Source organism: Equus asinus, chromosome 25 (assembly GCF_041296235.1).
Source record: "Equus asinus isolate D_3611 breed Donkey chromosome 25, EquAss-T2T_v2, whole genome shotgun sequence".
NCBI lineage: Eukaryota > Metazoa > Chordata > Mammalia > Perissodactyla > Equidae > Equus > Equus asinus.
The window spans coordinates 19,866,232-19,881,608 of record NC_091814.1 but is presented as its reverse complement, the minus strand read 5'-3'; the positions used below and the strand labels follow the sequence as shown (position 1 = coordinate 19,881,608).

Here is a 15,377-nt window from a genome sequence, read left to right as displayed (position 1 = left end):
GAGGAAATCCAATTCCCAAAACCGATCCTTTCAGATAGCTATAGACTTTGGGGGAATTGATGGCCCCTCTAGATATATCAGGTTTTCTTTCTTTCTTTTTTTTTTAAATCTAGAAATGGCTGCAAATGTAAGCTAACAGTGCTTAGGCATTCTGTAAATTCATATTGAGCAAATGAATGAACTTGTGACTTCTTGAGAACTGAACTTTGGTTTCCTACCCTAATTGAGGAGCAGCTTACTGCTTAATGGTGTGTAAAAAATCACCTAAAAGGGACGATTTTAGACAGATATTCGTGACCTGTTTCCACCGCAGTCCATCACCTCTTTTATACCAAAAATACTCAGATCAGAGTGTGGTAGCTGTTTCTTTCATGCCATTTTGGTGTAGAGAGGGTGGATGCAATGTAGCCAATAATTTAGGAGTTAATTCTCTCTCATATGGTTCCTTGTCCTTGCACTGCAGTATGAAATAGCTTCCAGGAGCTCCAGCCATAAGCTAGGAGGAAGCTTTGCAGCTGTAATCACATGGTTACAGCACTCAGAATCTAAACTGGACTTCTGTTGTGTTCTTATCACTTGATTTATTTGTTAGCACTTTAATGAATACCTGTTGGAATCTTCTATTTTGTATGGAATTAGATCATCCTTTCAAATCCCATAATTAACATCATATAAAATAAAACTTGAATAAAATATTGAAACTTTAAAAAAACAAAAAGAAAGTCCAATCTCTGTAACGAAAACTGGTAGACAATGGGGGAAAAGACACAGAAAGAAAATATGGGTAAACAGAAATGACAAAATAAAACAGCAGAAATTAAGTTCCACTAGCAAAGTACTTACAATAGTTGCAAATAAGTTAAACTTAGCAATCAAAAGGCAAGGATTCTTAGACTGAATTGAAAAAAAGAACCAAAAATACATTCAGAAATATATTTATAACACAATTACTAAACAAATACAAATAATACTATTTCAATTCAATATAATTCAATTCCAATAAATACTATTTTGAATTACTAACTCAAAATCAAACATTTTTGGCACCATTTTGCCATTAATATTAATTTTGTGGTGGTAAAACTCTCCTTCTCCACAGAGAAAATTCAGGTAGGTCCCATGATTTTCTTCTCACTCTTAGGTAGTAGGTAAGTTGAATATTTAATTTTCAATTTATTAATTAGGATGTCACTGTCCTAGACATTAATCAAAATTCAAAACTTGGGTTAACATCAAATATGCCTTCTCTCAGCCTAGGCCTATTTCATACTGAAAGTCTACAGTGAAAAACTGGTGTGGAATGTGCTTAGTTTCATCTCTTTTTCTCCATTTTGTCTCCCCAGGTAGCATCAAGAACTTTGGAGCCAGCATATGGGAAGGCAAGATTAGAAAAAAGCAGGCTTCACATCATCTAGGCATACAGGTATTTAAAGCTGTTGTCTTTCCTTCTTGGAAGCTCTAATTAGCTAGTATTCATTAACAATTTCTGTCTCTGCAAGCAGTGCCAACCCAGTTTCATTTGGGCATCTTTCCATGTCTCAGGTGTTTCTCCTGAAAGACCTCACACAACCAGTCTGTCTATAGGTCCATAATATCACTCCGCAGACCATATAGATTCTATGTCTTCTTGGCTCATTCTCCTGCCCTCTTTCCTCAGCCTCTCTCCTTCTTGGTATCAGTCACTGTTCCAGGATTTTCATCTGTTTCTGGGTCTCACAGTGGCCCTTCCAGCCCTGGCACTGAAAAGCCCACCTGCTGAGGTTGTGGAACTACAGCCAAAGTACAGAAATGGTGAGACCCTACTATGTAGGAGGCTCTCTGGGTTAGGGTAAGAGAGAAAGGAGGAGCCTGGGGAAGGGATCATGATGAAAGTTTTCTGGTTGCCAGGCCTTGCTCAAGCTTAGTCTCTCTCCATAAAAAATGACTCTAAGGGTTGGGAAGGTAGTCCTGGAGACATCTGCGAGTCCTTGGCCTCTCCATCAGTGAATCCTGGAGGTGTCAATAAGGTTTATTCTCAGGTCTGGAGCACTGACAAGAGCTTCTTGCTCTGTGCCTCCTGTCCATGCGGCAGAGGCCTAGGCAGGGTGATGATCCTCTAGTCCAGGCTCCACAACAACAATGACATAGAATCTGATAACCCAGGAGACAGCAAAGCTAACAGGAGTCTGCACCTTAATGAGAAATTGACCCTCTGAAAGAAATTGGGAAGCGCCACATCTACTATCCTATTTTAAGTTATCTGTGCTTGTGTCCATTCTTTTCTTCCAAAGTCTTTAATACATTTGTATTATGTTACTGTTAGGTTTAAGCCATCCTTGTGGACTTTAAATTCTGGGCTGAGGCTTGAAGTAAATGATACAAGAAAAAATGGTAGCAGCTTAAGGCAGCTAGAGGTAATAGAGAGCACAGAAATCAGACATATATGAAAAGAGTGGATAGTATCCTGAGCCAGATGACTGACTGAGGTGGAATGATAATAAAGATAGATTTGTGGAGAAGGCAAGTATTTACCATAGACAAATGGAAATATTGGGGATGGGAAACCTGATCAAATAAGTGAGTTTATAAATCAGCCAAAAGGAAAGGGTCTTGAGTTACTGACATATGGACGTTAAAATAAAAAGTGGGGTTATATGAAAGGTAGACTATTAGGGTAAAGAAAGATCTCTTTGGTTACCGTGTGAAGCATAGGTTATGGTCTTCTACTTCCCACAATGGAAACCTAGATAATTTTTTACCAATCATTTTGTAAAAGACAATTGAGAAAGCAAAATTTTATAGGTTCAAAACATAAACGAGCTAACAAAACAATAAGGGATTACTGGGCAGAGATCTGGAAAAGATCAGAATGCAAAGAGCTGTTTTGCGACAGTTTATGCCCTGTGGCAGTAAGGGGTGAGGGAAGCTGATGTAAAAATGTTGATAAGGGACTGAGCTGAGATTGAGGTAGCCTTGTAAGGCTGGCAATAAACATCGAAGTCTAGGGTCTTTAAAGGCCAAGGAACCTAGTAAACCATCCTCCCTCTTGAGTTGATATCTCAAAGGATTCCACTGCAGGTGTAAGTGGGAACTGGACGTAAACTGGCCCGCAGACAAATTGATGCCTGGTTTCAAGTCATTTGGTTGCCCTAGAAAACCACATGCCTGGACTTGGATTAAAGTGGCCCCGTACTGTTACTGCCGCCAGAATACTGAGTTTTCCAAATATGGATTTTAGAAAACTAAATTTTCTTGGGAAAAAATAAAATCAAATTAGACTTCAAGTTATTCCTATAAACAAATTTTCAAATACAATATACACACAAAGATAGGCACACAAGGAAACAACACAGCATGAGTAACAATCAGGAGAAATAATGAGAAAAATCGAACCTTTCATTAGGCTGATCAAGACAAAAAAAGAAAGAGGGTACAAATAACCAATATCTGGAATGAAAAAGAGGACCTGATTATGTATTCTGAAGTTATTTAAAAATGAAATAAAAAGAAAATACATGATTCTACTTAAAAATAAAAATTAGATGAAGTGGACAAGTCCCTAGAAAAGCTATCTTTTTCCAGGAAGAAAAATTGAAAAATAAACTGAAAAGGACATCAGAAGACATAGAATACCTAAATAGTGCTGTAACTTTTGAAATTGAACCAACGATTTAAAATTTTCCATAAGGAAAACTCCAGGCTCAGATAGCTTTATTAGGAATTCCACCAAATATTTTGAAAGAAATAACACCAACTTTACATGAACACTTGTAAATATTTGAAAAAGGTAATATACTTGACAAGCATAATTTTTCTCACATTTATTGCCCTGTGCTGTTAGGATTTGTGTTCTTTGCAGATTTTGGGGAATCCTATCTCATTACTCTTTATATTTCTGATAGTAGCTATTGGAGTTTCCAGAAGTTATCACCCACGTTCATGAAGCTGCTTCCTCAGGACCAACTGTGCTCCTGTGGGTATTCTCATGGTACCACTGGTGGGCAGTGGTGCACAATTATCCCAAAAGACTCAGAAAAACCTGTTAATTAAACAACACCAATGTCATTTGGCATCCCAGGTTGAGAATTTATTTCTAGTTACATTTTTCCACCCAAGTTAATTCCAGTAACCTGTTCAGAGGTTCTGCAGTGAGATTGAACAATAACACAAGATCCTTTAATAGCTAAATTACAACAACACTGAGATGCTATAAACTTTACTGTAAACTCCTTCCCTTTTTAATATCCCTAAGAAGAAATTAAAATTCAAAGATTAAATTCCCTTGTAAGAAAAATTCCCGACACACAAAAATAAAAATAAGTTACAGTTTTGGGGCCAGTGGTGCAGTGGTTAAGTTCACACATTCTGCTTTGGTGGCCCGGGGTTCGTGGTTTGGATCCTGGGTCTGGACATATGCACCACTTGTCAAGCCATGCTGCGGCAGGAGTCCCATATAAAATAGAGGAAGATGGGCATGGATGTTAGCTCAGGGACAGTCTTCCTCACCAAAAAGAGGCGGATTGGCGGCAGATATTAGCTCAGGGCTTATCTTCCTCAAAAAAAAAGTAATAAAAAATAAAGTTTTAAATCAAATCATCTTTTGTCAGTTAAAACTTAAAAGACATTAAAGTAACCCCTAGCCTCTGATATTTTATTTGGCTCAATCTCAGCCTGAAGGAGGTTCTCAGTGTCTGGGTGGAGTTGAGATTGTTTGAGCAATTACTGTCTGGACCATCTCACAGTAGACTTGAATAATTTCTTTCAGGACCTTGGAGGTTGTGTTGGTTCAGTGCCAAGACTCTCATGAACTACAGTTAGTGAGTTCAAAGAATTAATAAGACATAAAAAATTGTCACATTACAGACCCCAAACTCACTGGACTTTTAAAAAGCTAATCTCCAACCCTAGAGCAGTTATACCAAACAGATTTGCACTCCTAGAATCCACATTTAATGTCTCCAAAGACCATAACAGAGATCTAGCCACATATGACGAAGGGACAGCAGATAAATAAATTCTTTGTCTAGCTTCAGTAGGATGCCAGTCTGTTGGTGCCCATGGATACCAGTTAACCCAGAACAGTTGAATTTAAACTCAATTGTGAGGAAACCTTCCAGCACAATGTTGACATTAAGCATTTACTACTTGGGGCGGGGGGGGGGGGGGGGCGGTGAGTGGAACCACCACTTCTGTGCCATTTTTCCTGTTAAGTTTATTCAAAACCTCTTCGTTTTCACTTCCCTTTTGAGTGAGGTGCTTCTGACACCTTGGCTCTGAACTGAGTGGAGCATCTCTTAAGTGACAGTGTCTGCACTCTCGAGTGAGCAGACCGGCTGCTGCTTGTTATAGAATTGCTTTGGCCTAAGAAGCCTGCAACCTGGGAGACATTTTCACCTTGCCCCCTCATTTATTTAGATGGGAAGTATATCTTAGCAGACTCCGGAAATGAAACTGCTGTATATGTTTCTGAAGCCCGTGTCCCAAGAGGCCCACTGAAAACCAATCCTTCCCAAATGTGCACCACAACAAACTGACTTTCCTCCTCTTATGAATTCTATAAATTTATCGGTCACATTTCCATAAGATACAGGCAAGATCTTCATGTCCATTTATAATAAGTATAGAATCTTGAAACTTACTCAGTAATTCTTTAAATATTTTCCACTCTTGAGCCTAGGGAACACCACATGAACTCAAAATTGATTCCTCCAGTTTGTTCCTCAGGCCTAGATGCACAGTGGAATTTAGGGTGACTGATACAGGGAGCCTTTCCAGGCTTGACATTATCAATTTGGAGCTAGATCTTTACTGGTGTTTTGTAGCACACAAGGAAATTTATAGCTAAAAAATATTATTCTAGTCATCACTGTCTTAAAAAGCTATACAGGTTTCTATTTTCTCTAAAAAACATTATCTGCTTCAGCAGTGACTGCCTAGAAAAGCTAAGTAGGCTACCTTGGGCTTTTGTTGAGCCATTCTTGTAGTCCCCAAGGCTCTGTGGCTGGGCAGCCCTTCTGATCATCCACGTGTCTACTCCCCACACTTAAACCCCTGCCTCATTTGTTCCTGTTTATAAAGGGCTTCACTCCTCTCTTCAGACCTCTGATGAAGTTCTTGTACCTTTTGCTTATTGATATCCATGAGTGCAGTCTTGCCTCTGTAGAAACATACACTGGCCTATAAACAAAGCCAACAGAAGCTGATGTCACCCATCAAGGTCAGAAAGCCAGCCTCTCGCCCATCTCAGTAAAGTTAAAAAGGCCCAGTATGAGCCTCTTCAATCTACAAAATATCCTGCTCTCTTATTTTTATTTATTTATTTATTTTTTGAGAAAGATTAACCCTGAACTAACATCTACTGCCAATCCTCCTCTCCTCGCTGAGGAAGACTCGCCCTGAGTTAACATCCGTGGCCATCTTCCTCCACTTTATATGTGGGATGCCTGCCACAGCATGGCCTGCCACGCAGTGCCATGTCCATACCCGGGATCCAAACGGGCAAACCCCAGGCCACCAAAGTGGAACGTGCGAACTTAACCACTGCACCACTGGGCCAGCCCCCTGCTCTCTTATTAAAGCCCAAGGCTGAAAGCCACAGAACCTGGTCCCACCAAAACCTCACCTTGAAAATATATGATGTCCTTATGTTTGTTCTTTATTTTTTATTTCTGTTAAATTTAAGCCCATGCCCCAAATATTTGTGTCTCTGAGAATTTGCTCTCAAAATTCTAGATTCCCCCCCAGTTAAGGGCAAGTACATAGATCTACACTGTATATAGTCCTCTCTACCAGCAGCCTTGAATCCAAGATGAAAAGTGTGGAGCCCAGTTGAACATGCTTCACTTATTGTTCCCCCAAATTTACCCATTAGATAGGTCATTTCACCTCTCCTGTAGTGGAGTGAGTTAAGGAGCAGAGAGAGGAGCAGAGTTGGAGTTATACACACATGGAAGAAAGCAAGTGTTCTCTCACCACAATCACTCATTAATTTATTCATGCAAATTTAAAAGTGATTCTGTTCAGTTTAGTTTGCCAGATTTAGTAAATAAAAACACAGGACTCCTAGTTACATTTGAATTTCAGACAAACAATAACTACTTTTTAGCGTAAGTATATCCTAAACATTGTATGGGACATAGGTATAGTAAAAATTGTTTTTTATCTGAAATTCAAATTGAACTGTATTTTATCTGGCAACACTACAATTAATGTCATGCATTGTGCTAGGTTCTGGGACTAAAATGTGAATGTGACATAGTCCTTGCCTTACAGAGAGGAAGATAGAAAATCCAATATTTCTGGCACTAGGTAGGCAATAACATTCAAAAAGCTACTTTCTGATCATCTCTTTCCAACCACAGGAAACAGTTGTTAGCAGGAATCACCAACATCTTCACCTTTGACCATGAAAAGAATTATATTTGGTCAAGTGTAGAATAAGTCTGACTTTGACACACTACATCTCAAAGCTATCCATAGTCAACTGATCCTTCCTTTTGTTGACAGCTGTGCTGTCATGTGAGCCAGAGCCTTTTCTTCCCTAATGATACACTACTGAGAAATGCTGTCAAAGAAACAGGAAATTGCACTACACTGTGATGAAGGAAATCAAAGTGTTAGTGAAGCACATGAGAGGAACACCTAGCTCAAATTCAGAAAGTCAGGGAAGAGCTCTTAGAAGAAGTGGCACCCACACTCTGTAATCGTAGTTTACTATATGAATATAAAGACACTAATTCAAAAAGTCAGGGAAGAGCTCTTAGAAGAAGTGGCACCCACACTCTGTAATCGTAGTTTACTATATGAATATAAAGACACTAATTCAAAAAGATATATGCACTCTATTTCATTGTAGCATTACTTATAATAGCCAAGACATGGGAACAACCTAAGTGCCCATAGACAGATAAAGGGATAAAAAGGATATGAAATACACACACACACACACACACACACACTGGAATACTATTTAGCTGTAAAAAGATGAAATTTTGTCATTTGCGACATGGATAGATTTTGAGGGTATTATGCTAAGTGAAAGAAGACAGATGGAGAAAGACAGATGTCACTTGATTTCACTTGTGTATGGAACATAGAAAACAACAATGACAAAGAAGTACATAGATACAGAGAATAGATCAGTGGTTACCAGAAGAAATCAGGGTTGGGGGAGAATAGGAGTAAATGGGGACATTTATAGGGTGATGAATGGAAACTAGATTTTTGATGGTAAAGATGATGTAGTGTATATGAAGTCAAAACATAATGTACACTTGAAATTTATATAATGTTATAAACCAATATTGCCTCTCTCTCTCTCTCTCTCTCTCTCTATATATATATATATATATATATGGCAAAAAGTTAAAGTAATCAAAACAGTATGGTACTGGGATAAGAACAGACATATATACAAGTGGAACAGAATAGACAATCCAGAAATAAACTCACACATATATCATCAACTGATCTTTGACAAGGGTGCCAAGAATACACAATGGAGAAAAGATACGTCTTCAACAAAGTTGTTGGGAAAACTGGATATCCACATGAAAAAGAATATAATGTGACTCATCTTACACCATACACAAAAATAAAGTCAAAATTGATTGAAGACTTAAACATAGAACACCAAAGTGTAGAATACTTTGAAAAGAACATAGGGAAAAAGACCCTTGATATTGGTCTTGGCAATGACTTTGTGGATATAACACCAAAAGCTCAAGCAACGAAAATAAAAATAGACAAGTGAGACTACATCAAACTAAGAAGCTTCTGCACAGCAAAGGAAACAATTGACAGAGTGAAAGACACCCTACAGAATAGGAGAAAGTATCTGCAAACCATATATCTGATAAGGGGTTAATTTCCAAAATATATAAGGAACTCTTCAACTCAATAGTAAACAAATTTATAATCCAATTAAAAAGTAGGAAATGGGCATTTCTCCAAAGAAGACATATTAATGACTAACAGATATATAAAAAGGTGCTGATCGTCACCAATCATCAGAGAATTGCAAGTCAAAAACCAATGAGATATCACTTCAGACCTGTTAGATGGCTATTATCCAAAAAACAAAAGGTAGGTGTTGGCAAGGATGTGGAGAAAAGGAAATTCTTGTACACTGTTAGTGGGAATAAAAAAATGACACAGTAACTATGGAAAACAGTGTAGAAGTTCTTCCAAAAACTGAAAATAGAACTATTATATGATCCAACAATCTCACTTCTGGGTATTTATCCAAAATAATTGAATTCAGGATCTTGAAGAGATATTATTAGCACTGCTATGTTCATTGAAGCACTATTCACAATAGCCATGATATGGGAAAAACCTAAATGTCTATCAACAGATGTGTGGATAAAGAAAACGTGGTATACACATACATTGTAATAATGCTCAACCTTAAAAAAAGAAATTCTTCAATATGTGAATGTGACAGCATGGATGAACCATGAGGACATTATGCTAAGTGAAGTAGGCCAATTACAGAAAAACAAATACTGAATGATTCCACTTATATGAGATATCTAAAGTAGTCAAATTCATGGAATCGATGAGTGGAATTGTGGTTGCCAGGAACATAAAATCAGGAGTTACTAATCAGTGGGCATAAAAAGTTTCAGTTAAGCAAGACTAAATTAAATTAAGCCCTAGAGATATGAGAATAACATATTGTATTACAATAATGTATTATATACTTAAAAATTTGTTAAGAAGATAGGTATCACGTTGTATTCTTACTACAGAATCTAAAGAATATTGTAGTCATGTGGTATCACACTCAAAAAAATCATGACTTTTTAGACATTGGCTTGTAACTATAATTAGATCGTCTGCTCAGAATCAGCCCCAGTGGTCTCCCAGGGGACTACAGCATGTTCCGCATTTTGAAACACAGAGATGGACACATACATAGATCCAGACACAGAAAAACCAGACACCAGTAAACCAGTTCCAAGATTTGTGGTAGAAAGTCCTACAACTGTTCCCACTCTGAATGGTCATACATTTCTATCCTGGTATTTAGATTGCTGAGAAGAGTCTGTCTCTATATCTAGAGCATTCATTCCCAACAGTGGTGATATTGATATTGGCCCTGATATCAGTTGCTCTACATTAAACTAAGCATATATGAGGTTAAAACCTAAAGCACTCATCTCCTTTCCCTGCTTACTCCTTGGCTTCCTGGCACCAGAATCCACCATCCACCATGGAGGCAGACAACGAAGGACACCTACCTGAGGATTTCTTTATCTCACAATACTCCTCCTTGCATCAGTCTCAAAGACTAAGTGCAAGCTGGTGGGAAAGCACCAACCAGCAGGGCCACAGTGTCCCCCTCCCTACAAGCAGCTGCATTGCTCACAACCTTTTAAAACCCTTGCCTCCCATCTTTCAGGGAGATGAGATGAATTTGAGGGCTGACTCTTGTCTCCCAGCTGATATCACCTGAAATAAAAACCCTTTCCTTCCCATAAGCCTGGCATTCCAGTTTTTATTTGGTCCTCTTGTGTGGTGGGTAAAGAACTTGCGTTTGTGTCCTGTAATAATTTGGTGAGTGAGCCAGGAGGCTCTTTACTCATGGCTCCACAGTCTCAGGCCAACTGGGGTTTCCTGGAATCAGTCCAGCAGCTGCCTAGGTGATTTGCCCCAGGAACTGTCCCTAGTACTTTCTGTCTGACTCAGCACCACTGACTCTAGACACATTTTCTTGTGGCAAGGACACAGGCTCTAGATTCATTTGTGGTTTTTGGCTTCTGGTGAGTAGACGGACTTAATCTAGAATAGGGTAAGTCACCTCAGACATGCCCATGAACTCCCTTACCCTCCAGTTGGGGCCTTTCCATTTATGGTGGGGCCATCTGCAGTCCCTTCCATTCGCAGAGTGGCCATCTGGGCCAACATTCAACCCACACCACATGAAATTAACTTAGTGGCTAATATCAGGTGCTAGAAGGATAATAAAGTTTTCCCTTCCAAGATAAATTGGTCTAAGATTAAATGTACACTTAGAAAGGGGGAATTTCTTAAATGATTTGTGCAGACTTTTAAAAGGGTGATACATTGTCCGAAAGTTTCAAAACTGCAACTGCGATGTCTTTGTGTATATGTGTGTCTCTATATACATGTTATGTGTATATATATGTGTGTGTGTGTGTGTGTCTTATATGATATTTTACCTCAGATGGAATGGTCGAAATTAAGAGGTCTATTTAATTGGCTTAAAGTGAGGACTTACATTAGTTGTTTCTAAATGTAATAAAAACTAACCCAAATGTCTTTCAAGTTAACATAATTTAAAATAACCTTTAAAACATAAAATAAATAAAAGCTTATTTAAGTTTGCTGTTTTGATCTAACATAGTTGTGTCCTCAAAGTTATCAGTATTGGATATAATGTGGACATACAGCTTGGGTTTACTGGTCAAATAAGCTCATGTTTTCTCTGTTACAAAATTTGTCAGTGAGATTAGTAACTCACAGTAATAGCTGTTTTTTTTGGATGTCTCATGAGTTTTTTGTGGACAATATACATATAATTGTTGAGGACAGATAAACTAGATAGATTAAAAAAGATAAAAGTTCTTGGACGAAATTTTTAACAATTATGTTTTGTGGTATATACATTTGAAAAATAACTTTCAAAATCTTTTTGTTAACTTAAAACTTTAGTTTTGCTGAATTAAGTAAATTATAAAATGTGTTGAGTGTCTAGTTCATTTCCACATAAGATAAAATATTAAAAACTGATTACTAACCATAGTTTTGCCTGCCTTTGGTTTCTTATGTAAAAGAAATGGAAAGATGCTTGAGTTTGTTGATAAACATGTTTTGTGCATGCTGAGGAATTTTCTATGGGAAAGCTCATTTTTCTAGAAAGTCCGTACACAAGGAAAGTAAAATGTATGTTTTCAGTAAAAGAGGTATAAAAAATGGGTATATTTTTGTTTATTTTGTTAAAGAAAGATAAATTTGTCCAAAAGTACTAGGAGGGAAAAAAGGAGACATGAGACAAATTCTAATTGTAAAAAAGGAAGTTATACAAAGCTTATGGAGAAATAATCCTGAGGAAGAAACAGTTATACATTGTCAAATTGACTAAGATTAAACTGAATTTAATTAATAATTACATTTAAAGATCAAAAGCAAGCTGATGTAAAAGTAGAATTTGACTTTCTCTCTCTTAAAAAGATAATTCTCTTGAACATTTGACCTGCTCTTGATTAAGAAGTTATAACAGGTTTTTCTTTATTTTTGAGTAAGTCTACATAAAAGACAGAAGATCTATGCTTTGTTAAAATAATTCCCTGTGTTCAAAATCACTGAAGTCTCTTAATTAAAGTTTTTTGACTGTTTTGACTCTCTGTTTACTTTTGACATCTTCTGTTGTCACCTTGGTTGAATGGATACCTAAGTATTGTTTGCTATTGGACCAAGCGTTTTAAAACCTTTTGATATTTTTGAAAAACTTCCTCCAAACTTAAAGTCTTCTTTTGACTTAAGAAAATTGAGAATTTCCAATCAACTCTGAAACTTCTCAAAATTTGTTCACTCTTTGTACAAAGAGGAAGATATTAAACTAACTAAACTTATTTGGTATGTTAAACTACATGGGAAGTATTACAAAATAAATGATAATAAGCCTTCCTAGGTTATATTATGTGGGTAAATGTTATTGACATGCATTTTAAAAGTTGTATAACATTCCTAAAATTCTCATCTGTACTGATTGTGAGTCACAATTCTGGTTATTATCTTAAAGTGTTGTATGTCACAGAAATAGCCAAGTTTCTTTGTCAATTGCCATTTTTAAGTCTTTTGTCATTTTCAGCCAGCTGTTTTACTCTGGGTTTTTTTGAAAATATGTTTCATCTTCAGCCAGATTCATGGAAAGGACTCTGATCCTTGCTCTAGAATACAGGTTTCTAATAAACTTTCAGATTATGAAACTGAAATGGGTAAGAAATTACAGAACTGTAAGTGAAAAGCTGATGGCTTCATCAAATTGGTAACAGAAGATCAAGAATTGATTACATGAAACCAAATGAAGTGGTAAGGATGTGTCCAATTTTTATGACTTTTGATTTGAAATATTGCTGATTTTCAATTTTTTTTTATATTTAAGGAAATTTTTTCTCATTTCTCTTAAGGAACTATGTCTTATAGCAGTTTGTAAACAAGTTTAAAAAATTTATCTTTTTCTTCCTACCTGATTCCACCAGAATTTGGAAATTCTTAGTGAATTAGTATTGTTTTCATGATAATATGGTTGTTTGCATAAGTTCAATAAGAATCTTTTTTCCTTACGTCAGGATGCAATTGAAAAACACTATTTGTATAACCAAAGCATTGACTGGAATATCATATTTGAGAAAAATATATATAGACTCAGATATGACCAGACAACTTTTAAGAATGAAGGTTGAATTTATGGAGTAAAGCCATTTGGTAAATATTGGCCTTGCTTACAGGGTTCCCAGCAACCTCACCAGGTAAGTAAAGAATGTCACTTTTCTGGCAAGTGCAAGGAACCTCAAACTATTGTGGGGAACCTCAAAAAAGAGAGGAAATCACCCAAATTTATAGGTATTACAGACAGAATCTGACAACAAGTCCTTGGTATGGGTTTCCTGACCTCAAGAGGCCTTTAAATTTCAATTTGGGATTCCTTGTTAAAAGTTCCAGCAAAGCAGATTTAAAATAACCTATGTAAATTACTATTCTTACTGTACTTATGTAGACAATTGGGATAAGTTTTTTAAAACTAGACTTATTTTACAAACAGTGAGTCTTAATTTGGCTATCTTTGATAAAAATGAGTGTGATTTTAGAGAGAAAAATTACGTTTCAATAAAAACTTTGTGGATGTTAGATTTTGATTCTGTTAATTGTCTCTGAGGTTTTTGTTTTCCATCTGTAAAACTGACTGGATCCTGAATTCTTCTAGTCTCCTGAAATATCTGTATACAAATCTCCAAACTAACATTTTCAATTTTTCCCATCATTTTCATTTGGAATCATTGAGAACTGAACCTACCCTTTTTCCTGAAGTCCTGCAAACTGAAGCTGAACATCTTGATATAAACTTAAAAAATGTTCATGCCTGTTGCCATATTAGCCACTCAGAAATATACCTGAGTGCCTGGTGACACCATCAGAGACCTTTCAAACTGCAAAAGATGCTTTGACACTGACTTCTAGAAATCTTCTTGATTGGCTGGCCCCTGGGCTCAGGAGCTGGTTTATAACTTGCTCGAACCATTAACCTTGTTTTTTCTTTTTGTTTATCTGGAAATACTTCTTATTAAATACCTGATTACTTACTTACACAATGTCAGCCTAACTTGGGGGCCCACCTGCATCACCGCCTTAGTAAGAGACTGGTTCAAAGAGATGAATCAACCTATGCCCCTTATCAACAGTTTTATTACAGGGAAACTGATATCATATCAAGAAGCTGAAGCTTCCCAGACCCCAACTCTGCAGATTCCTGGTACCAGAATCTACCACCCACCATGGAAGCAGACGATCAAAGACTCCCACCTGTGGCTTCCCTTATCTCACCACCCTCCTCCCTGAAAGAAGCCTCACAAGGCCAAATATAGGCTGGTGGGAAAGTGCCAACCAGCAAGGCCATAGTCTCCCCCTCCCTACAAGCAGACACATTCCTTGCAATCTTTAAAACCCCTTGCCTCCCATCTTCCAGGGAGATGAGAGGAATTTGGAGGCTGATTCTCTTCTCCCAGCTGATATCAAATAAAATAAACACCCTTTCCTTGACATAAGCCTGGCAGTCCAGTTTTTATTTGACTCTTCTTGTGTGATGGGTAAAGAACCTGTGTTTATGTCTAGTAACAATATCGTCCTCAAGGCAGCAAAAATTGTTTCTTGTGAGGTGAAAAATGTCTTATTTTTATGTATAAAACATAGGTATGTATACAGTACATAAACATATATACAGTATATCTGTGGTCTTAATGTTTCATGGAGGAGGAAGTTGGCTACATAAAAATGTCAAAAAAGGCCCCTTCAGGGAGTGATAGTGAAAAAAACTTTGAGAAACACTGGTCCAGACTTTCTCACAGTCCCTCAAAAATATTTATTAAATTCCTACTTTCAAGAAAGAATTGTTAGAGGCAAGGGGCATATAATGGTGGATAAGATAAACATGGGCTGTTAGTGTTAGTCAGGGAGAAGACACAAAAACAGTAAGAAAATAGAGGAAATAATTACAGATTAAAATAAGTGCTGTGAAAAAGGCACAAAGGGGCCTGAAAGAGAAAATAGTCAAATGAGACCTCTTTGACCACAAGGCCATGGGAGGTATCTCTGAGAAGGACTTTGGCTTTGAAAACAGGGCTTCTTCAGTGTAAGCTGTTTTTGCCTTTTTC

The 15,377-nt window shown here is 37.2% G+C and overlaps 1 protein-coding gene across 1 annotated transcript in view; it reads left to right on the top strand.

The window, feature by feature from the left end:
* Nucleotides 1-15,377, top strand: part of FCRL3 (Fc receptor like 3) — a 94,492-nt gene that overhangs the window by 48,623 nt on the left and 30,492 nt on the right. The window lies entirely within an intron of this gene.